The sequence below is a fragment of the Perna viridis genome, chromosome 6 (genome assembly GCF_037379345.1).
Source record: "Perna viridis isolate PV_CMFRI_1.1 ecotype Kerala chromosome 6, ASM3737934v1, whole genome shotgun sequence".
NCBI lineage: Eukaryota > Metazoa > Mollusca > Bivalvia > Mytilida > Mytilidae > Perna > Perna viridis.
In genome coordinates, this window is record NC_142450.1 from 22,464,013 (window position 1) to 22,486,592 (window position 22,580).

At 36.1% G+C, this 22,580-nt stretch overlaps 3 long non-coding RNA genes across 6 annotated transcripts in view; 2 read left to right on the forward strand and 1 right to left on the reverse strand.

The window, feature by feature from the left end:
* The window catches only part of LOC148614093 (uncharacterized), a 265,243-nt gene extending 261,611 nt beyond the window's left edge, over positions 1–3,632 (forward strand). For all 4 annotated transcript variants that reach the window (XR_015923564.1, XR_015923563.1, XR_015923566.1 and 1 more), the window contains exon 3: positions 1,631–3,632. This is a non-coding gene — a long non-coding RNA (uncharacterized LOC148614093). The remainder of the gene's footprint in view (positions 1–1,630) is intronic.
* Positions 3,633–5,249: 1,617 nt separating this feature from the next.
* LOC148614094 (uncharacterized) lies at positions 5,250–11,860 on the reverse strand. The gene is made up of 3 exons (XR_015923567.1): positions 8,349–11,860; positions 7,865–7,958; positions 5,250–6,554 (listed from the first exon to the last, which is right to left on the reverse strand). It is a non-coding gene; the product is annotated as an uncharacterized LOC148614094 (long non-coding RNA).
* A 4-nt stretch (positions 11,861–11,864) lies between these two features.
* Positions 11,865–14,962, forward strand: LOC148614095 (uncharacterized). Its single transcript, XR_015923571.1, has 2 exons — positions 11,865–11,972; positions 14,832–14,962. It is a non-coding gene; the product is annotated as an uncharacterized LOC148614095 (long non-coding RNA).
* The last annotated feature ends 7,618 nt before the right edge of the window (positions 14,963–22,580 follow it).

A 22,580-nucleotide genomic window follows, 5' to 3' on the forward strand; every position in this document is an offset into this window, starting at 1 on the left:
TAAACAAAAAAAAACGTTATAATTCTGGCCCGCCCGGAATGGTCTTGTCCACAGATGCTTTGATTTGTTAGAATTCTAGCGCGATACAAAAAGTCTGCGTAGTCTTGGCAAGCTCTGGCGTAACGTATGACTTGTAATATGAACACTCCATACGCAGGTGCTGACGGGATGTGGTCACAGATGAAGGAAAGTTGACAATTTTGAATGAAAAGCTATCACGTTTGTCGTAAAGTTTGGTCAAGAGTTTTCCTTTACCATCAATTTCTAAGTGTAGTTCAAAATATGAGGCTGACTTCACAGTGTCTGTAGTATCCTTTATCTCAAGTTCTTTGGGGGTAGATGCGATGTATCAAAATCCCCAAAGTTGTGATTGTTTAAAGATAATACGTCGTCCAAACAGCGGAAACTGAAATTAAAGGATCTAGCTAAACGATATTCTTTCTTTCAGATCAGATCAGCTATAAAGTTAGTCTCATAAGACTGAAGGAATAGGTCAGCAAGTATAGGAGCACAATTTGTTCCCATTGGAATGGCGACCGTTTGTTGAAAACTAAAATTACGAGAAAATGAATCGAAAAGGGTGTTATTATTTTCACTTTTTTACACCTCCACATCCTCTTTATTTTATAAAACAGTTTTTAAAAGCTACCCCTGATTTGTACTAAAACTCAGTAACATTTTTTTTCAGTATGTTACCATGGTTACTGGATTTTATGACAACAATCACTAATTTACTTATAAATTACTTGAACCTCCACACACCAGGGATTAGGAAAATTGTATTTTTTCATGAAAAAAAAACACTTGAAATTTCTGTGTGCCTGTGTGGACTGCCTCAAAACAGCCTTATTTCAACGAAATGGGACTAAACTTTCAGAATTGACCTAACCGAATAGTACTACCATAGATTGAATTATTTATTTATGAATTTTGTTGTTAAACGAGACATTTAAAAGGATAAATAGGTCCGAGATAAAATTTAAAAAAAGAATAAAATGGATTTTTTACTATTTTGTCAATTTGTCAACTTACCATATTTAAGATGGTACCATTAACAAATACAAATCTCAGGCTAAGTGTCAGGCTAAATCAATTATCAATTAGATTTTTCTCGTATTTAAGCCGATTGTGCCATTCTTTCTCTATTTTAGTCGATAAAAGTTTTGTTAATGTGTGCATATTCCATTTATTTATTATTATTTTTTCGTTTTTTTTTTTTTTGTTTGTTTGTTTGTTTGGTTTATTTTTTATTTATAGGAACTTAACATCCTTGGAGTATAGATCGATTTTCTTGTACATTGATTTCAATTATTAAAAACGCCTACTTATTTTGTCTTGAATAAATATTTTTAGCATGCGCACATCGACATCAGCTGTGCTTTTACATATGCTTTTAGTATTTTTTGCACATGAAACTGCAGTAAACCGTTATAGGAAAAAATACTTACTGACAATTAATCATAACAACTATTGAATGAATTTCATTTATATTCAGATAATCTAGTTTTAATTCAATTAGCCCATCGGCCAATTCGAAGGATTCACTAGCAAGTGATACAAAAAGTTTCAAACAAACCCCCACCCTCCCAGTTTTATAAACTTTACTGACGCTACAGATTTACTTTTTCAGACTGAATGGTGCAAGTGGGTAGTAGCCTGTAGTACAGAATAATAATCATCTATAAGGTGCAGCAATGTGGTGAAAGCTCCGTCCATTCAATATTACTGCCTTCAATGCAAAGAGGAACACTCATACCGCTTCCGCTTACTCAATGTTGTGCTCAATTTCCAAGTGGATAATGGACAATGTGCAACTGGTTAATGGACAAAGGGTTATCAATAGTCTCGCTGGGCCTTAAATAAATTATTGTATAAACTCTGTTGCCATCTATACATATAAGTTTTAAAAGTAATCCTACGTATAGTTGAGTAATAAATGTGCACTTGTCGTATGGCCAAGTTTGTAATAACTTACAAATAGCAGGGTGGATCCAGCATTTAAGATTATGGGAGGGCGCACAGTTAAATTTTTTAGGTTAAATTTTTGAAATATTCTTGTAGAGTGGGTGCAATGTAGATATCTTTTGTGGTAACATTAGCGAGAAATTAGTTTCAACCTAAAACCGCCTAAATCTACCTCTGACAACCCATGCTTTGCAAATTTTTTTCTTTTTTTTGGGGGGGGAGCACGCCTGCCACCCCCCCCCCCCGCCTAAATCCGCCCCTGAATAGTAATAGAAAGTAAACTGTAAAGTAGCAAGAGAGATAGTAGGTACCAGAACACAATTAATTCCCCTTAGTCCAACTTTAGTAGTAGGTACCTTCCACATTTTTTCATATTTTTAATGGAAACTTAGTGCTGAAGTTTTGCCTCTAATTGGTAGAAAATAGGTTAAAATGATATGTTTTTTTTCACGAATCAATTCAGACTAAAAGTGATTTGGTTCAGTGGAAGAAGGTTAAAATTTATTACTTTTAACTAAGTTCATTTGTCATGTTTACCCCATCTACGGGTCATATGTATTAATTTCTGAAAATGATGGTAAAATTTTCTACAATTTATATATAAAATCCTGTTTGTACATATCTTTAGGCCAGAGAAGTTTTATTCAGTTTGCGCCGATGAAATTTTTTTAATCTGCTCAAATGTGTATATTGAAATGCACTTGAAAATTAATTGCGGTCTCATGCCAGTAGCAGTAAATTTGAAAACCGATCAAAGAAAGACAACTGCATGTGTCGGGATAACTATTTGATGTGTATATAAAACAATTAAAAAAGCTTACTAAAACGGGAAATTCTAATACCGCCAAGTCAAATTCTCTGCTCCAACACCTTGGACTGAAAGCACCGACTATATCTGCACAGAAATTGGCGACGTCGTAAACGTCAATTGTAGCGCTGAACGTAGTAGTATGCACAGATCAGCCCAAAATCGGCCCTTGGCACGGAAAATGTTAACATTGTCAAGGTGAAAAAAAAAACAGTTCAAAATAATTTCGTTTAGTTATCGGAAGTTCACATCGGCCATGTATTTTCGAGAGCTAAATATGGATATACTTCTAAACTCGTACAGCTTGGTACGTCGTGGAAATGTAATTATGAATTGTGCGCATAACATCTCAACTATTAAATAGGGTATGTAAGTCTCGTCACGTGACTCCGTGGTTTCGCAAGAATGGGTCATAGTCTACTATTCAAATGTATGGAGATTCGTCATTAACATAGCATTGAGTTCAATATTAAACGCAAAGTATCTATTTTGGGTAAAAATACTGATTAAAAATGACAAATACCTATTTCCATGGGATAAAAATGTTAAGAAGAGCATAAATTGGAAGATTTTGCACTGTTAAGCAACGTTTGGAAATTCCCGGAAGTACACAATAAAATGCAGATCGGTCTTCGGATTTCAATATGTTCCACACTGGAAATTCCGGAACGGAAACTGAAACTAGAACGCGACTTACAAACCCTATAATGTACAGTGTATTGGGTATATTTCGCATATTGAGCTGTGCAAGAGATTTTTGTAGAAAACATATCGAATTGTGTATAATTAAAAAAAAATCTTAAGATTTTAGAGAAAGCGCTTTTGTTCAAATACTACACACTAAATCACACTACACACACGATTATACGACTCCTTAACGATATCTTATTAGCCTAGTGCGTGCATTGAATGCCCCGACAATTCCGTAGGATCGGAATCATGATTCGATTATCTAGCATTATTTACAAGTATTTTGACGCTAATGGGGTTTAGACGCAACCGTTCTCAACAAGCCGAAGTTATTCAAGCGATGTGTAAAATCGGACCATTCTTGATCTTTTTTTTGAAATTGCAATCAGAAAAAAAAATTATTGGAGACCCTGACATTACAGATAGCACCGAAATAGTCACAGTAGTAAACAAATTGCGAGAACCCTACATATCTAAACCTCACTAGCGTCAAAATGCTTAAAATAAATGCTAGACGATGATGTTTCATATGCTGTTGTTGATCTCCTTTTATTTTGTGTGCTAGATTTTTCGTTGGTTCTTTCCCCCTGATATTCATTGGCAATTTGACCAACACGATGTGCGCAGTTCTGGAATTTTCCCCTTTATTCCGGTTATTTATGTTGGCTACCAGGACTACCTAGCCACACACGCTTTTGCAATTAAAGAGGTTTTAACTGTACTTGTATGTTAAACATGCAAGGTGAAATGATTATCAAAATGAAAGACGCTTTAAAAATGGTAATCATTTTGAATCATTTTGACAGGCATCGTTTGAGAAATTAGCTTTAGAACCTTTAGTCACAAGTATGCATGTCTAGCCTTTCTATAAATTTTATCAAATCCATCAAGTGGTTTCCTAGATGCCAACATGTAAATTCCCCAAGTTGGATTATTTTATTGACCGTGACAAATACGGCAATTGTTATTTTGGACAGAAATTTAAAAGAGGAGAAACCAAATAAGTATTTAATGGTAATTTATAAGATCGAATGCACTGTGAAGGCAGTTTGGACAAGTGTAGAAACAATATTCAAACTTGATACACCTTAATCTGGAATGAGCTTAAATGTTTGACACAGTATAATATTCCGACTAAAGAAAGTGATCAAAGAAAGTTCTAAGAACAATGAACCAATTCAGAAGTAGAACTTTCGTCCACATAAAAATGTTTCACCATTGCAGCTTCCTCATAAAATACATCTAGCCCAAGTGTTGCATGAGTACCCTCATTTCTGCCATAACTGGGATAGGGAGACACAGTACAAATGATCATGCAAACGCAACATACCAAATATCTAAGCCTTCCCGGTAATAGAAGCTGGGAATTACCATTATGTAACATGAAAAATTATCAAGTAGACAGTTAAACAGGATGAGGACGAACATGATAAAAGGGAGACATGTGCAAGTCACAGTGAGATAGCAATATACCAAATATTAAAGCACTCACTTCAGTAGAAGCTGAGAAATCTATTGTGAAAATAGATTTCCATTATGCAGCACCTAAAAACTTACGAAGTAGATCAATAAACCGGAAGTAGATAAGAGGAGACACAGTGCAATCATCATGAGAAAGCAATATACCAAATATCTAAGCATTCCCTCCTGTGGAAGCTGGGAAATCTGCTGCAAAAAAAATGCAACAAACGGACAGAGAAGGTGAGTGCAATATCATTACAGTGGGGGTATAATAATAATAAATGGTGGGGTCCAAAATGCAGCTTTTGAAAGTAACATCAATAAATTAGAAATATATAGACCTTTAATGAACAGTTACAAAGTTTATACACAAATATATAGACCTTTAATGAACTGTTACAAAGTTTGTACACAAATATATAGACCTTTAATGAACCATTACAAAGTTTGTACATTAATATATAGACATTGAATAGACAGTTACAGTTTGTACACAAATATGCAGAAATTTAATGAACCATTACAAAGTTGTACACAAATATATAGACCTTTAATGAACTGTTACAAAGTTGGTACACAAATACATAGACCTTTAATAAACAGTTAACAAAGTTTGTACACAAATATGTAGAAATTTAATGAACCATAACAAACTTTGTACATAAATATATAGACATTGAATAGACAGTTACAAAGTTTGTACACAAATATATAGACCTTTCATGACCCATTACAAAGTTTGTACATAAATATATAGACATTATATAGACAGTTACAAAGTTTGTACACAAATATATAGACCTTTCATGACCCATTACAAAGTTTGTACATAAATATATAGACATTATATAGACAGTTACAAAGTTTGTACACAAATATGTAGAAATTTAATGAACCATAACAAACTTTGTACATAAATATATAGACATTGAATAGACAGTTACAAAGTTTGTACACAAATATATAGACCTTTCATGACCCATTACAAAGTTTGTACATAAATATATAGACATTATATAGACAGTTACAAAGTTTGTACACAAATATGCAGAAATTTAATGAACCATTACAAAGTTTGTACACAAATATATAGACCTTTCATGACCCATTACAAAGTTTGTACACAAATATGCAGAAATTTAATGAACTATTACAAAGTTTGTACATAAATATATAGACCTTTAAAACACAGTTCCTAAGTTTGTACAAAAATATGCAATCTTTTAATGAACAGTTACTAAGTTTGTATACAAACATGTCAGTTAATACATTCCTACGTAAATATGGACCAGGAGAAGGATTGATATAAAACTGTAAGACTTGTTTCTGAATTCTGTTGTTAATTTGCTTTAATTTCTTTCATTCTATTGTTTTGACTTGATGATTAAATATGCAAATTAAATAATAAATATGTTAAAACTACATAAATATGTACTGTTAATAAACAGTTCAAGTTTGTACAGAGCGTAAAATGTAAACACTTCATATTGTTCATAATTCAGTTGAATATCAAAATAGCCAGTCATCAAATTTTTCACAAAACAGAGTTAACACACACCATAACTTTCCATTGCAGATTTCCAATGTTGTGCACTATCATACATCTTATGATCCTGGAAAACATATGGCACTGGAAAAAGAAATATTGCATCATGATAAAAAAAAACTTGTCATGACAAAGCTCGAAACCTTACCATTCATGTAAATAAAGTAATGGTCAGGCTTATAAATTTGCTTTTAAAAAAGGATCGACATGCCAGTTTTATATTTAGATAAATGCCTGAAGTATTCAACACTGCTTAAAAACCAACTTGTATGCTTCCTTTCCAAATTGCATTACTGTTAAAAGACCAAGTCATATTTTATCAGCTTGGTTGATCTATTGAAAATTCTTTAATTATCTTGATCTATTTTGTGTGTTAGAAGGGACTGGTATACCAACACATATCCACCAAACAAACAAAAAAAGTGTCCCTTTATTCTTACAATAACATAAAAAAAAAACCTAGAAGCACTGTTTACCCCCGCTCGCTAGATTTGCCGAATTAGGAACATGTTTATTTTTGTATGAAGACATGGTTTGCAAATTCAGAAATCCTTCCAAGACTGGTGTTACTCATGGTCTGGGGATCATTTATTCCTAAATATATGCGTATCTACATATTGTATCCTTGCCATATTGTGTCATGAAATTCTGTTCCGTAGTATCAGACTAGTTGCGATGAGAAAAAGAGGACAGATGGACGGATTAATGGACAAACAAAAATGTTAATACCCCCATAACAAATCCCTAACTTTGTTGCTTGGGATATATTTCTGATAAAAATAACGAAGTCTAACTATCACCCAGTTCCATAATATTTCATAAAAATCAGATCTTATGACCTTTCACACCATCATACCCAGCAAAAAGTATTTTCGATGTAGTTCAAGAACTACAGAAAGAGATAGCCATACAAGCCATATAGCCCTGTTTCTGAGTAAAGTAACTTAGTGTAACTATCACCAATTTACGTAAAATTTCACGAAAATCAAAATCCTTTGGCCCTGCACACTATCATGTGTAGAAATATCCTGTAAAATATTTAAATGTAGTTCAAAAACTGTACAAAAAGACAGCCGGACAAGCCATGATCCATATATTTCTGAGTAAAATGAGTAAGTGTAACTATCATCAATTTCTGTAATATTTCAAGAAAATCAGAACCCTTTGGCCCTGCACACCTTCATCATGTGTAGAAATATCCCGTGAAATACTTTAGATGTAGTTCAAAAACTGTACAAGGAGATAGCTGGGCAAGCCATGATCATGTGTAATCCGGACAAACAGGGGTAAATTAATACATCGTCGTAGGGGCATAAAAAGAGAGGTAGGTCAGACAAAATGCATGCTTACAAGTTACAACATCGATAAACTAGATACAACATGTAAGCACTCACCTAATATTGCTCAATTGGCATAACTGATAATTATGGGTCATGATTCAAAGCATTAACTGATATAAAGGTGGTTCTTATATATACAGTGACAAACCTAAAATTAAAAAGGTAAACAACATTTACATATTATACATGTATGAATAATTACCATAGGAACTAAAAAGTAAAATGACGGGTTAAGTGTTTGTGCTGTAAATTTCACTCAGATCATTCCAATTTGACTACAAGCAATTTGGGGCACAGCTTGACAATACTGCAGAGGTTCAACCCTGAACATTTGCAGCAAATATGAACACAAGTTTAAGATAAGTGTTGAGAAATTTCGTTCAGGTAAAAATTTTAGGTAAAATGCAGCAACTTTCCTGTGATGAAATTTATTTCATTGAACATTACCTATAATCTTGGTCTTAGTTTTCACATATGAAAAAGAAATAAGAGATGATTATGCAAGAAAATTAAAGTAAAGCATTACAAAATATCTTACATTTCAATACAATCAAATCAATCCAAATCACTAGTCAACCAGGTAGTCTCCACAACAACTTTCACGAAAATTAAGAAGCAGTCATGCTTTTACCATTCTCTTCATAACTCCAATGAATCTGTCACAAACACTATTCAGTTGCAGTCCGGTTTCTCTTCTCCTTTTGGAATTGTCCCCGTCCAGGACTCATCAAAGGTCCAATTAATATATCATCACTTTTGATACCATATCAATGTCACAAAAATTGACTACTCTAAAGTTGGATCTGGTGAAACACAAATGCAAGAACTTACAAAGAAAGACATCAATTTAAAACAAACGAAAAATCAAACCTCAGTTTTGTAGTACTTGTTTTCAACACATGTTGTCTACACAATTTCTAGCATTTATGCTTCACCATTCTTTAGTCATCACTGGCTCATCTGTCACTTCATTATCACACCACTTCGTCAGTCTTTCATCAGTAGTTGGTCAACTTGTCCTCTGTTTGGCTTCTCATCACCATTGGAACTGTCCCCGTCAGTCAAATCAAAGGTCCAAGTACTTCGTCGTCACTGTTGATACCATACCAATGTCTCTGTAGTTGGTTTCTATTAAGTTGGATTTGGTGAAACATAAATGCAAGAACTTGCAAAGAAAGACATGAATTCAAACCAAAAGAAAAATTCATACCTCAGTTCTGCAATACTTGTTTTTAACACATGTTGTCTACACAATTTCTAGCATTTATGCTTCACCATTTTTAAGTCATCACTGGCTCATCTGTCACTTCAATATCACACCACCTCGTCAGTCTTTCATCAGTAGTTGGTCAACTTGTCCTCTGTGTGGTTTCTCATCACCATTGGAACTGTCCCCATCAGTCAAATCAAAGGTCCAAGTAGTTCGTCATCACTGTCGATACCATACCAATGTCTCTGTAATTGGTTTCTATTAAGTTGGATTTGGTGAAACACAAATGCAAGAACTTGCAAAAAAAGACATGAATTCAAAACAAAAGAAAAATCATACCTCAGTTTTGTAGTATTTGTTTTCAACACATGTTGTCTACACAATTTCTAGCATTTATCCTTCACCACTCTTTTGTCGTTGCTGGCTCAACTGTCACTTCAATATCACACCACCTCATCAGTCTTTCATCAGTAGTTGGTCAACTTGTCCTCTGTTTGGTTTCTCATCACCATTGGAACTGTCCCCATCAGTCAAATCAAAGGTCCAAATAGTTCGTCATCACTGTTAATACCATACCAATGTCTCTGTAGTTGGTTTCTATTAAGTGGATTTGATGAAACACAAATGCAAGAACTTGCAAAGAAAGACATGAATTCAAAACAAAAGAAAAATCATACCTCAGTTTTCTAGTACATGTTTTCAACACATGTTGCCTACACAATTTCTAGCATTTATGCTTCACCATTCTTTAGTCATCACTGGCTCATCTGTCACTTCATTATCACACCACTTTGTCAGTCTTTCATCAGTAGGTGGTCAACTTGTCCTCTGTTTGGCTTCTCATCACCATTGGAACTGTCCCCATCAGTCAAAGCAAAGGTCCAAGTAGTTCGTCATCACTGTTGATACCATACCAATGTCTCTGTAGTTGGTTTCTATTAAGTTGGATTTGGTGAAACATAAATGCAAGAACTTGCAAACAAAGACATGAATTCAAACCAAAAGAAAAATTCATACCTCAGTTCCGCAATACTTGTTTTTAACACATGTTGTCTACACAATTTCTAGCATTTATGCTTCACCATTTTTAAGTCATCACTGGCTCATCTGTCACTTCAATATCACACCACCTCGTCAGTCTTTCATCAGTAGTTGGTCAACTTGTCCTCTGTGTGGTTTCTCATCACCATTGGAACTGTCCCCATCAGTCAAATCAAAGGTCCAAGTAGTTCGTCATCACTGTCGATACCATACCAATGTCTCTGTAATTGGTTTCTATTAAGTTGGATTTGGTGAAACACAAATGCAAGAACTTGCAAAAAAAGACATGAATTCAAAACAAAAGAAAAATCATACCTCAGTTTTGTAGTATTTGTTTTCAACATATGTTGTCTACACAATTTCTAGCATTTATCCTTCACCACTCTTTTGTCATTGCTGGCTCAACTGTCACTTCAATATCACACCACCTCATCAGTCTTTCATCAGTAGTTGGTCAACTTGTCCTCTGTTTGGTTTCTCATCACCATTGGAACTGTCCCCATCAGTCAAATCAAAGGTCCAAATAGTTCGTCATCACTGTTAATACCATACCAATGTCTCTGTAGTTGGTTTCTATTAAGTGGATTTGATGAAACACAAATGCAAGAATTTGCAAAGAAAGACATGAATTCAAAACAAAAGAAAAAACATACCTCAGTTTTCTAGTACTTGTTTTCCACACATGTTGTCTACACAATTTCTAGCATTTATGCTTCAACAACTCTTTTGTCGTTGCTGGCTCATCTATCACATAACCATCACATGGCATCATCTCTCTCACATCAGTAGTTGGTCAACTTGTCCTCTGTCTGCTTTCTTATCACCATTGGAACTATCCCCATCCCATTCTCGTCAAAGGTCCAACCAGTTCACCATCACTGTTGATACCATAGGTTTTTCTGAAGTTGGATTTAGTGAAACACAAATGCAAGAACTTGCAAAGAAAGACATGAATACAAAACAAAAGAAAAATCATACCTCAGTTTTGTAGTACTTGTTTTCAACACATGTTGCCTATACAATTTCTAGCAATTATGCTTCACCATTCTTTAGTCATCACTGGCTCATCTGTCACTTCATTATCACACCACTTCGTCAGTCTTTCATCAATAGTTGGTCATCTTGTCCTCTGTTTGGTTTCTCATCACCATTGGAACTGTCCCCATCAGTCAAATCAAAGGTCCAAGTACTTCGTCATCACTGTTGATACCATACTAATGTCTCTGTAGTTGGTTTCTCTTAAGTCCTCACCACTGTTGATACCATACCAATGTCTCTGTAGTTGGTTTCTATTAAGTTGGATTTGGTGAAACACAAATGCAAGAACTTGCAAAGAAAGACATGAATTCAAAACAAAAGAAAAATCATACCTCAGTTTTCTAGTACTTGTTTTCAACACATGTTGTCTACACAATTTCTAGCATTTATGCTTCACCATTCTTTTGTCATCACTGGCTCATCTGTCACTTCATTATCACACTACTTCGTCAGTCTTTCATCAGTAGGTGGTCAACTTGTCCTCTGCTTGGCTTCTTACCACCATTGGAACTGTCCCCATCAGTCAAATCAAAGGTCCAGGTAGTTCGTCATCACTGTTGATACCATACCAATGTCTCTGTAGTTGGTTTCTATTAAGTTGGATTTGGTGAAACATAAATGCAAGAACTTGCAAAGAAAGACATGAATTCAAAACCAAAGAAAAATCATACCTCAGTTTTTTAGTACTTGTTTTCAACACATGTTGCCTACACAATTTCTAGCATTTATGCTTCACCATTTTCAAGTCATCACTGGCTCATCTGTCACTTCAATATCACACCACCTCGTCAGTCTTTCATCAGTAGTTGGTCAACTTGTCCTCTGTTTGGCTTCTCATCACCATTGGAACTGTCCCCATCAGTCAAATCAAAGGTCCAAGTAGTTCGTCATCACTGCCGATACCATACCAATGTCTCTGTAGTTGGTTTCTCTTAAGTCTTCACCACTGTTGATACCATACCAATGTCTCTGTAGTTGGTTTCTGTTAAGTTGGATTTGGTGAAACATAAATGCAAGAACTTGCAAAGAAAGACATGAATACAAAACAAAAGAAAAATCATACCTCAGTTCTGCAATACTTCTTTTTAACACATGTTGTCTACACAATTTCTAGCATTTATGCTTCACCATTCTTTAGTCATCACTGGCTCATCTGTCATTTCATTCTCACACCACTTTGTCAGTCTTTCATCAGTAGGTGGTCAACTTGTCCTCTGTTTGGCTTCTCATCACCATTGGAACTGTCCCCATCAGTCAAAGCAAAGGTCCAAGTAGTTCGTCATCACTGTTGATACCATACCAATGTCTCTGTAGTTGGTTTGTATTAAGTTGGATTTGGTGAAACATAAATGCAAGAACTTGCAAAGAAAGACATAAATTCAAAACAAAAGAAAAATTCATACCTCAGTTCTGCAATACTTGTTTTTAACACATGTTGTCTACACAATTTCTAGCATTTATGCTTCACCATTTTCAAGTCATCACTGGCTCATCTGTCACTTCAATATCATACCACCTCGTCAGTCTTTCATCAGTAGTTGGTCATCTTGTCCTCTGTTTGGTTTCTCATCACCATTGGAACTGTCCCCATCAGTCAAATCAAAGGTCCAAGTAGTTCGTCATCACTGTCGATACCATACCAATGTCTCTGTAGTTGGTTTCTATTAAGTTGGATTTGGTGAAACACAAATGCAAGAACTTGCAAAGAAAGACATGAATTCAAAACAAAAGAAAAATCATACCTCAGTTTTGTAGTATTTGTTTTCAACACATGTTGTCTACACAATTTCTAGCATTTATCCTTCACCACTCTTTTGTCGTTGCTGGCTCATCTGTCACATAACCATCACATGGCATCATTTCTCTCACATCAGTAGTTGGTCAACTTGTCCTCTGTCTGCTTTCTCATCACCATTGGAACTATCCTCATCACATTCTCGTCAAAGGTCCAACCAATTCACCATCACTGTTGATACCATAGGTTTTTCTAAAGTTGGATTTGGTGAAACACAAATGCAAGAACTTGCAAAGAAAGACATGAATTCAAAACAAAAGAAAAATCATACCTCAGTTTTCTAGTACATGTTTTCAACACATGTTGCCTACACAATTTCTAGCATTTATGCTTCACCATTCTTTAGTCATCACTGGCTCATCTGTCACTTCATTAACACACCACTTCGTCAGTCTTTCATCAGTAGTTGGTCATCTTGTCCTCTGTTTGGTTTCTCATCACCATTGGAACTGTCCCCATCAGTCAAATCAAAGGTCCAAGTACTTCGTCATCACTGTTGATACCATACTAATGTCTCTGTAGTTGGTTTCTCTTAAGTCCTCACCACTGTTGATACCATACCAATGTCTCTGTAGTTGGTTTCTATTAAGTTGGATTTGGTGAAACACAAATGCAAGAACTTGCAAAGAAAGACATGAATTCAAAACAAAAGAAAAATCATACCTCAGTTTTCTAGTACTTGTTTTCAACACATGTTGCCTACACAATTTCTAGCATTTATGCTTCACCATTCTTTTGTCATCACTGGCTCATCTGTCACTTCATTATCACACCACTTCATCAGTCTTTCATCAGTAGGTGATCAACTTGTCCTTTGTTTGGCTTCTTATCACCATTGGAACTGTCACCATCAGTCAAATCAAAGGTCCAGGTAGTTCGTCATCACTGTTGATACCATACCAATGTCTCTGTAGTTGGTTTCTATTAAGTTGGATTTGGTGAAACATAAATGCAAGAACTTGCAAAGAAAGACATAAATTCAAAACAAAAGAAAAATTCATACCTCAGTTCTGCAATACTTGTTTTTAACACATGTTGTCTACACAATTTCTAGCATTTATGCTTCACCATTTTCAAGTCATCACTGGCTCATCTGTCACTTCATTATCACACCACTTCGTCAGTCTTTCATCAGTAGTTGGTCATCTTGTCCTCTGTTTGGTTTCTCATCACCATTGGAACTGTCCCCATCAGTCAAATCAAAGGTCCAAGTAGTTCGTCATCACTGTCGATACCATACCAATGTCTCTGTAGTTGGTTTCTATTAAGTTGGATTTGGTGAAACACAAATGCAAGAACTTGCAAAGAAAGACATGAATTCAAAACAAAAGAAAAATCATACCTCAGTTTTGTAGTATTTGTTTTCAACACATGTTGTCTACACAATTTCTAGCATTTATCCTTCACCACTCTTTTGTCGTAGCAGGCTCACCTGTCACTTCAATATCACACCACCTCGTCAGTCTTTCATCAGTAGTTGGTCAACTTATCCTCTCTTTGGCCTCTCATTACCATTGAAACTGTCCCCATCAGTCAAATCAAAGGTCCAAGTACTTCGTCATCACTGTTGATACTATACTAATGTCTCTGTAGTTGGTTTATCTTAAGTCTTCACCACTGTTGATACCATACCAATGTCTCTGTAGTTGGTTTCTATTAAGTTGGATTTGGTGAAACATAAATGCAAGAACTTGCAAAGAAAGACATGAATTCAAAACAAAAGAAAAATTCATACCTCAGTTCTGCAATACTTGTTTTTAACACATGTTGTCTACACAATTTCTAGCATTTATGCTTCACCATTTTTAAGTCATCACTGGCTCATCTGTCACTTCAATATCACACCACTTCGTCAGTCTTTCATCAGTAGTTGGTCAACTTGTCCTCTGTTTGGTTTCTCATCACCATTAGAACTGTCTCCATCAGTCAAATCAAAGGTCCAAATAGTTCGCCATCACTGTTAATACCATGCCAATGTCTCTGTAGTTGGTTTCTATTAAGTGGATTTGATGAAGCACAAATGCAAGAACTTGCAAAGAAAGATATGAATTCAAACCAAAAGAAAAATCATACCTCAGTTTCCTAGTACTTGTTTTCAACACATGTGGTCTACACAATTTCTAGCATTTATGCTTCACCACTCTTTTGTCGTTGCTGGCTCATCTGTCACATAACCATCACATGGCATCATCTCTCTCACATCAGTAGTTGGTCAACTTGTCCTCTGTCTGCTTTCTTATCACCATTGGAACTATCCCCATCCCATTCTCGTCAAAGGTCCAACCAATTCACCATCACTGTTGATACCATAGGTTTTTCTGAAGTTGGATTTGGTGAAACACAAATGCAAGAACTTGCAAAGAAAGACATGAATTCAAAACAAAACAAAAATCATACCTCAGTTTTCAAGTACATGTTTTCAACACATGTTGCCTACACAATTTCTAGCATTTATGTTTCACCATTCTTTAGTCATCACTGGCTCATCTGTCACTTCAATATCACACCACCTCGTCAGTCTTTCATCAGTAGTTGGGCATCTTGTCCTATGTTTGGTTTCTCATCACCATTGAAACTGTCCCCATCAGTCAAATCAAAGGTCCAAGTAGTTCGTCATCACTGTTGATACCATACCAATGTCTCTGTAGTTGGTTTCTATTAAGTTGGATTTGGTGAAACACAAATGCAAGAACTTGCAAAGAAAGACACGAATTCAAAACAAAAGAAAAATCATACCTCAGTTTTGTAGAACTTGTTTTCAACAAATGTTGCCTACACAATTTCTAGCATTTATGCTTCACCATTCTTTAGTCATCACTGGCTCATCTGTCACTTCAATATCACACCACTTCGTCAGTCTTTCATCAGTAGGTGGTCAACTTGTCCTCTGTTTGGTTTCTCATCACCATTGGAACTGTCCCCATCAGTCAAATCAAAGGTCCAAGTAGTTCGTCATCACTGTTGATACCATACCAATGTCTCTGTAGTTGGTTTCTATTTGGTGAAACACAAATGCAAAAACTTGCAAAGAAAGACATGAATTCAAAACAAAAGAAAAATCATACCTCAGTTTTCTAGTACTTGTTTTCAACACATGTTGCCTACACAATTTCTAGCATTTATGCTTCACCACTCTTTTGTCATCACTGGCTCATCTGTCACTTCATTATCACACCACTTCGTCAGTCTTTCATCAGTAGTTGGTCATCTTGTCCTCTGTTTGGTTTCTCATCACCATTGGAACTGTCTCCATCAGTCAAATCAAAGGTCCAAGTACTTCGTCATCACTGTTGATACCATACTAATGTCTCTGTAGTTGGTTTCTCTTAAGTCATCACCACTGTTGATACCATACCAATGTCTCTGTAGTTGGTTTCTATTAAGTTGGATTTGGTGAAACACAAATGCAAGAACTTGCAAAGAAAGACATGAATTCAAAACAAAACAAAAATCATACCTCAGTTTTCAAGTACATGTTTTCAACACATGTTGCCTACACAATTTCTAGCATTTATGTTTCACCATTCTTTAGTCATCACTGGCTCATCTGTCACTTCATTATCACACCACTTCGTCAGTCTTTCATCAGTAGTTGGTCAACTAGTCCACTGTTTGGCTTCTCATCACCATTGGAACTGTCCCCATCAGTCAATCAAAGGTCCAAGTAGTTCGTCATCACTGTTGATACCATACCAATGTCTCTGTAGTTGGTTTCTATTAAGTTGGATTTGGTGAAACACAAATGCAAGAACTTGCGAAGAAAGTCATGAATTCAAAACAAAAGAAAATCATACCTCAGTTTTGTAGTACTTGTTTTCAACATATGTTGTCTACACAATTTCTAGCATTTATGCTTCACCATTCTTTAGTCATCACTGGCTCATCTGTCACTTCATTATCACACCACTTCGTCAGTCTTTCATCAGTAGTTGGTCATCTTGTCCTCTGTTTGGTTTCTCATCACCATTGGAACTGTTCCCATCAGTCAAATCAAAGGTCCAAGTACTTCGTCATCACTGTTGATACCATACTAATGTCTCTGTAGTTGGTTTCTCTTAAGTCCTCACCACTGTTGATACCATACCAATGTCTCTGTAGTTGGTTTCTATTAAGTTGGATTTGGTGAAACACAAATGCAAGAACTTGCGAAGAAAGTCATGAATTCAAAACAAAAGAAAAATCATACCTCAGTTTTCTAGTACATGTTTTCAACACATGTTGCCTACACAATTTCTAGCATTTATGCTTCACCATTCTTTAGTCATCACTGGCTCATCTGTCACTTCATTATCACACCACTTCGTCAGTCTGTCACTTCAATATCACACCACCTCGTCAGTCTTTCATCAGTAGTTGGGCATCTTGTCCTATGTTTGGTTTCTCATCACCATTGAAACTGTCCCCATCAGTCAAATCAAAGGTCCAAGTAGTTCGTCATCACTGTTGATACCATACCAATGTCTCTGTAGTTGGTTTCTATTAAGTTGGATTTGGTGAAACACAAATGCAAGAACTTGCAAAGAAAGACACGAATTCAAAACAAAAGAAAATCATACCTCAGTTTTGTAGTACTTGTTTTCAACATATGTTGTCTACACAATTTCTAGCATTTATGCTTCACCATTCTTTAGTCATCACTGGCTCATCTGTCACTTCATTATCACACCACTTCGTCAGTCTTTCATCAGTAGTTGGTCATCTTGTCCTCTGTTTGGTTTCTCATCACCATTGGAACTGTTCCCATCAGTCAAATCAAAGGTCCAAGTACTTCGTCATCACTGTTGATACCATACTAATGTCTCTGTAGTTGGTTTCTCTTAAGTCATCACCACTGTTGATACCATACCAATGTCTCTGTAGTTGGTTTCTATTAAGTTGGATTTGGTGAAACACAAATGCAAGAACTTGCACAGAAAGACATGAATTCAAAACAAAAGAAAAATCATACCTCAGTTTTTTAGTACTTGTTTTCAACACATGCTGCCTACACAATTTCCAGTATTTATGCTTCACCATTCTTTAGTCATCACTGGCTCATCTGTCACTTCATTATCACACCACTTCGTCAGTCTTTCATCAGTAGTTGGTCATCTTGTCCTCTGTTTGGTTTCTCATCACCATTGGAACTGTCCCCATCAGTCAAATCAAAGGTCCAAGTAGTTCGTCATCACTGTCGATACCATACCAATGTCTCTGTAGTTGGTTTCTATTAAGTTGGATTTGGTGAAACACAAATGCAAGAACTTGCAAAGAAAGACATGAATTCAAAACAAAAGAAAAATCATACCTCAGTTTTGTAGTATTTGTTTTCAACACATGTTGTCTACACAATTTCTAGCATTTATCCTTCACCACTCTTTTGTCGTTGCAGGCTCACCTGTCACTTCAATATCACACCACCTCGCCAGTCTTTCATCAGTAGTTGGTCAACTTATCCTCTCTTTGGCTTCTCATTACCATTGAAACTGTCCCCATCAGTCAAATCAAAGGTCCAAGTACTTCGTCATCACTGTTGATACTATACTAATGTCTCTGTAGTTGGTTTCTCTTAAGTCTTCACCACTGTTGATACCATACCAATGTCTCTGTAGTTGGTTTCTATTAAGTTGGATTTGGTGAAACATAAATGCAAGAACTTGCAAAGAAAGACATGAATTCAAAACAAAAGAAAAATTCATACCTCAGTTCTGCAATACTTGTTTTTAACACATGTTGTCTACACAATTTCTAGCATTTATGTTTCACCATTTTTAAGTCATCACTGGCTCATCTGTCACTTCAATATCACACCACTTCGTCAGTCTTTCATCAGTAGTTGGTCAACTTGTCCTCTGTTTGGTTTCTCATCACCATTGGAACTGTCCCCATCAGTCAAATCAAAGGTGCAAATAGTTCGCCATCACTGTTAATACCATGCCAATGTCTCTGTAGTTGGTTTCTATTAAGTGGATTTGATGAAGCACAAATGCAAGAACTTGCAAAGAAAGATATGAAGTCAAACCAAAAGAAAAATCATACCTCAGTTTCCTAGTACTTGTTTTCAACACATGTGGTCTACACAATTTCTAGCATTTATGCTTCACCACTCTTTTGTCGTTGCTGGCTCATCTGTCACATAACCATCACATGGCATCATCTCTCTCACATCAGTAGTTGGTCAACTTGTCCTCTGTCTGCTTTCTTATCACCATTGGAACTATCCCCATCCCATTCTCGTCAAAGGTCCAACCAATTCACCATCACTGTTGATACCATAGGTTTTTCTGAAGTTGGATTTGGTGAAACACAAATGCAAGAACTTGCAAAGAAAGACATGAATTCAAAACAAAAGAAAAATCATACCTCAGTTTTGTAGTATTTGTTTTCAACACATGTTGTCTACACAAATTTCTAGCATTTATCTTTCACCACTCTTTTGTCGTTGCTGGCTCATCTGTCACTTCAATATCACACCACCTCGTCAGTCTTTCATCAGTAGTTGGGCATCTTGTCCTATGTTTGGTTTCTCATCACCATTGAAACTGTCCCCATCAGTCAAATCAAAGGTCCAAGTAGTTCGTCATCACTGTTGATACCATACCAATGTCTCTGTAGTTGGTTTCTATTAAGTTGGATTTGGTGAAACACAAATGCAAGAACTTGCAAAGAAAGACACGAATTCAAAACAAAAGAAAAATCATACCTCAGTTTTGTAGAACTTGTTTTCAACAAATGTTGCCTACACAATTTCTAGCATTTATGCTTCACCATTCTTTAGTCATCACTGGCTCATCTGTCACTTCAATATCACACCACCTCGTCAGCCTTTCATCAGTAGTTGGTCAACTTGTCCTCTGTTTGGTTTCTCATCACCATTGGAACTGTCCCCATCAGTCAAATCAAAGGTCCAAGTAGTTCCTCATCACTGTTGATACCATACCAATGTCTCTGTAGTTGGTTTCTATTTGGTGAAACACAAATGCAAGAACTTGCAAAGAAAGACATGAATTCAAAACAAAAGAAACATCATACCTCAGTTTTCTAGTACTTGTTTTCAACACATGTTGCCTACACAATTTCTAGCATTTATGCTTCACCACTCTTTTGTCATCACTGGCTCATCTGTCACTTCATTATCACACCACTTCGTCAGTCTTTCATCAGTAGTTGGTCATCTTGTCCTCTGTTTGGTTTCTCATCACCATTGGAACTGTCTCCATCAGTCAAATCAAAGGTCTAAGTTGTTGGTCATTACTGTTTATACCACACTAATGTCCCAGTTTGCGGTTTCTCTTAAGTCTTCACAACTGTTGATACCATACCAATGTCTCTGTAGTTGGTTTCTATTAAGCTGGATTTGGTGAAACACAAATGCAAGAACTTGCAAAGAAAGACATGAATTCAAAACAAAAGAAAAATCATACCTCAGTTTTGTAGTATTTGTTTTCAACACATGTTGTCTACACAATTTCTAGCATTTATCCTTCACCACTCTTTTGTCGTTGCAGGCTCACCTGTCACTTCAATATCACACCACCTCGCCAGTCTTTCATCAGTAGTTGGTCAACTTATCCTCTCTTTGGCTTCTCATTACCATTGAAACTGTCCCCATCAGTCAAATCAAAGGTCCAAGTACTTCGTCATCACTGTTGATACTATACTAATGTCTCTGTAGTTGGTTTCTCTTAAGTCTTCACCACTGTTGATACCATACCAATGTCTCTGTAGTTGGTTTCTATTAAGTTGGATTTGGTGAAACATAAATGCAAGAACTTGCAAAGAAAGACATGAATTCAAAACAAAAGAAAAATTCATACCTCAGTTCTGCAATACTTGTTTTTAACACATGTTGTCTACACAATTTCTAGCATTTATGTTTCACCATTTTTAAGTCATCACTGGCTCATCTGTCACTTCAATATCACACCACTTCGTCAGTCTTTCATCAGTAGTTGGTCAACTTGTCCTCTGTTTGGTTTCTCATCACCATTGGAACTGTCCCCATCAGTCAAATCAAAGGTGCAAATAGTTCGCCATCACTGTTAATACCATGCCAATGTCTCTGTAGTTGGTTTCTATTAAGTGGATTTGATGAAGCACAAATGCAAGAACTTGCAAAGAAAGATATGAAGTCAAACCAAAAGAAAAATCATACCTCAGTTTCCTAGTACTTGTTTTCAACACATGTGGTCTACACAATTTCTAGCATTTATGCTTCACCACTCTTTTGTCGTTGCTGGCTCATCTGTCACATAACCATCACATGGCATCATCTCTCTCACATCAGTAGTTGGTCAACTTGTCCTCTGTCTGCTTTCTTATCACCATTGGAACTATCCCCATCCCATTCTCGTCAAAGGTCCAACCAATTCACCATCACTGTTGATACCATAGGTTTTTCTGAAGTTGGATTTGGTGAAACACAAATGCAAGAACTTGCAAAGAAAGACATGAATTCAAAACAAAAGAAAAATCATACCTCAGTTTTGTAGTATTTGTTTTCAACACATGTTGTCTACACAAATTTCTAGCATTTATCTTTCACCACTCTTTTGTCGTTGCTGGCTCATCTGTCACTTCAATATCACACCACCTCGTCAGTCTTTCATCAGTAGTTGGGCATCTTGTCCTATGTTTGGTTTCTCATCACCATTGAAACTGTCCCCATCAGTCAAATCAAAGGTCCAAGTAGTTCGTCATCACTGTTGATACCATACCAATGTCTCTGTAGTTGGTTTCTATTAAGTTGGATTTGGTGAAACACAAATGCAAGAACTTGCAAAGAAAGACACGAATTCAAAACAAAAGAAAAATCATACCTCAGTTTTGTAGAACTTGTTTTCAACAAATGTTGCCTACACAATTTCTAGCATTTATGCTTCACCATTCTTTAGTCATCACTGGCTCATCTGTCACTTCAATATCACACCACCTCGTCAGTCTTTCATCAGTAGTTGGTCAACTTGTCCTCTGTTTGGTTTCTCATCACCATTGGAACTGTCCCCATCAGTCAAATTAAAGGTCCAAGTAGTTCCTCATCACTGTTGATACCATACCAATGTCTCTGTAGTTGGTTTCTATTTGGTGAAACACAAATGCAAGAACTTGCAAAGAAAGACATGAATTCAAAACAAAAGAAACATCATACCTCAGTTTTCTAGTACTTGTTTTCAACACATGTTGCCTACACAATTTCTAGCATTTATGCTTCACCACTCTTTTGTCATCACTGGCTCATCTGTCACTTCATTATCACACCACTTCGTCAGTCTTTCATCAGTAGTTGGTCATCTTGTCCTCTGTTTGGTTTCTCATCACCATTGGAACTGTCTCCATCAGTCAAATCAAAGGTCTAAGTTGTTGGTCATTACTGTTTATACCACACTAATGTCCCAGTTTGCGGTTTCTCTTAAGTCTTCACAACTGTTGATACCATACCAATGTCTCTGTAGTTGGTTTCTATTAAGCTGGATTTGGTGAAACACAAATGCAAGAACTTGCAAAGAAAGACATGAATTCAAAACAAAAGAAAAATCATACCTCAGTTTTCTAGTACATGTTTTCAACACATGTTGCCTACACAATTTCTAGCATTTATGCTTCACCATTCTTTAGTCATCACTGGCTCATCTGTCACTTCATTATCACACCACTTCGTCAGTCTTTCATCAGTAGTTGGTCAACTAGTCCTCTGTTTGGCTTCTCAT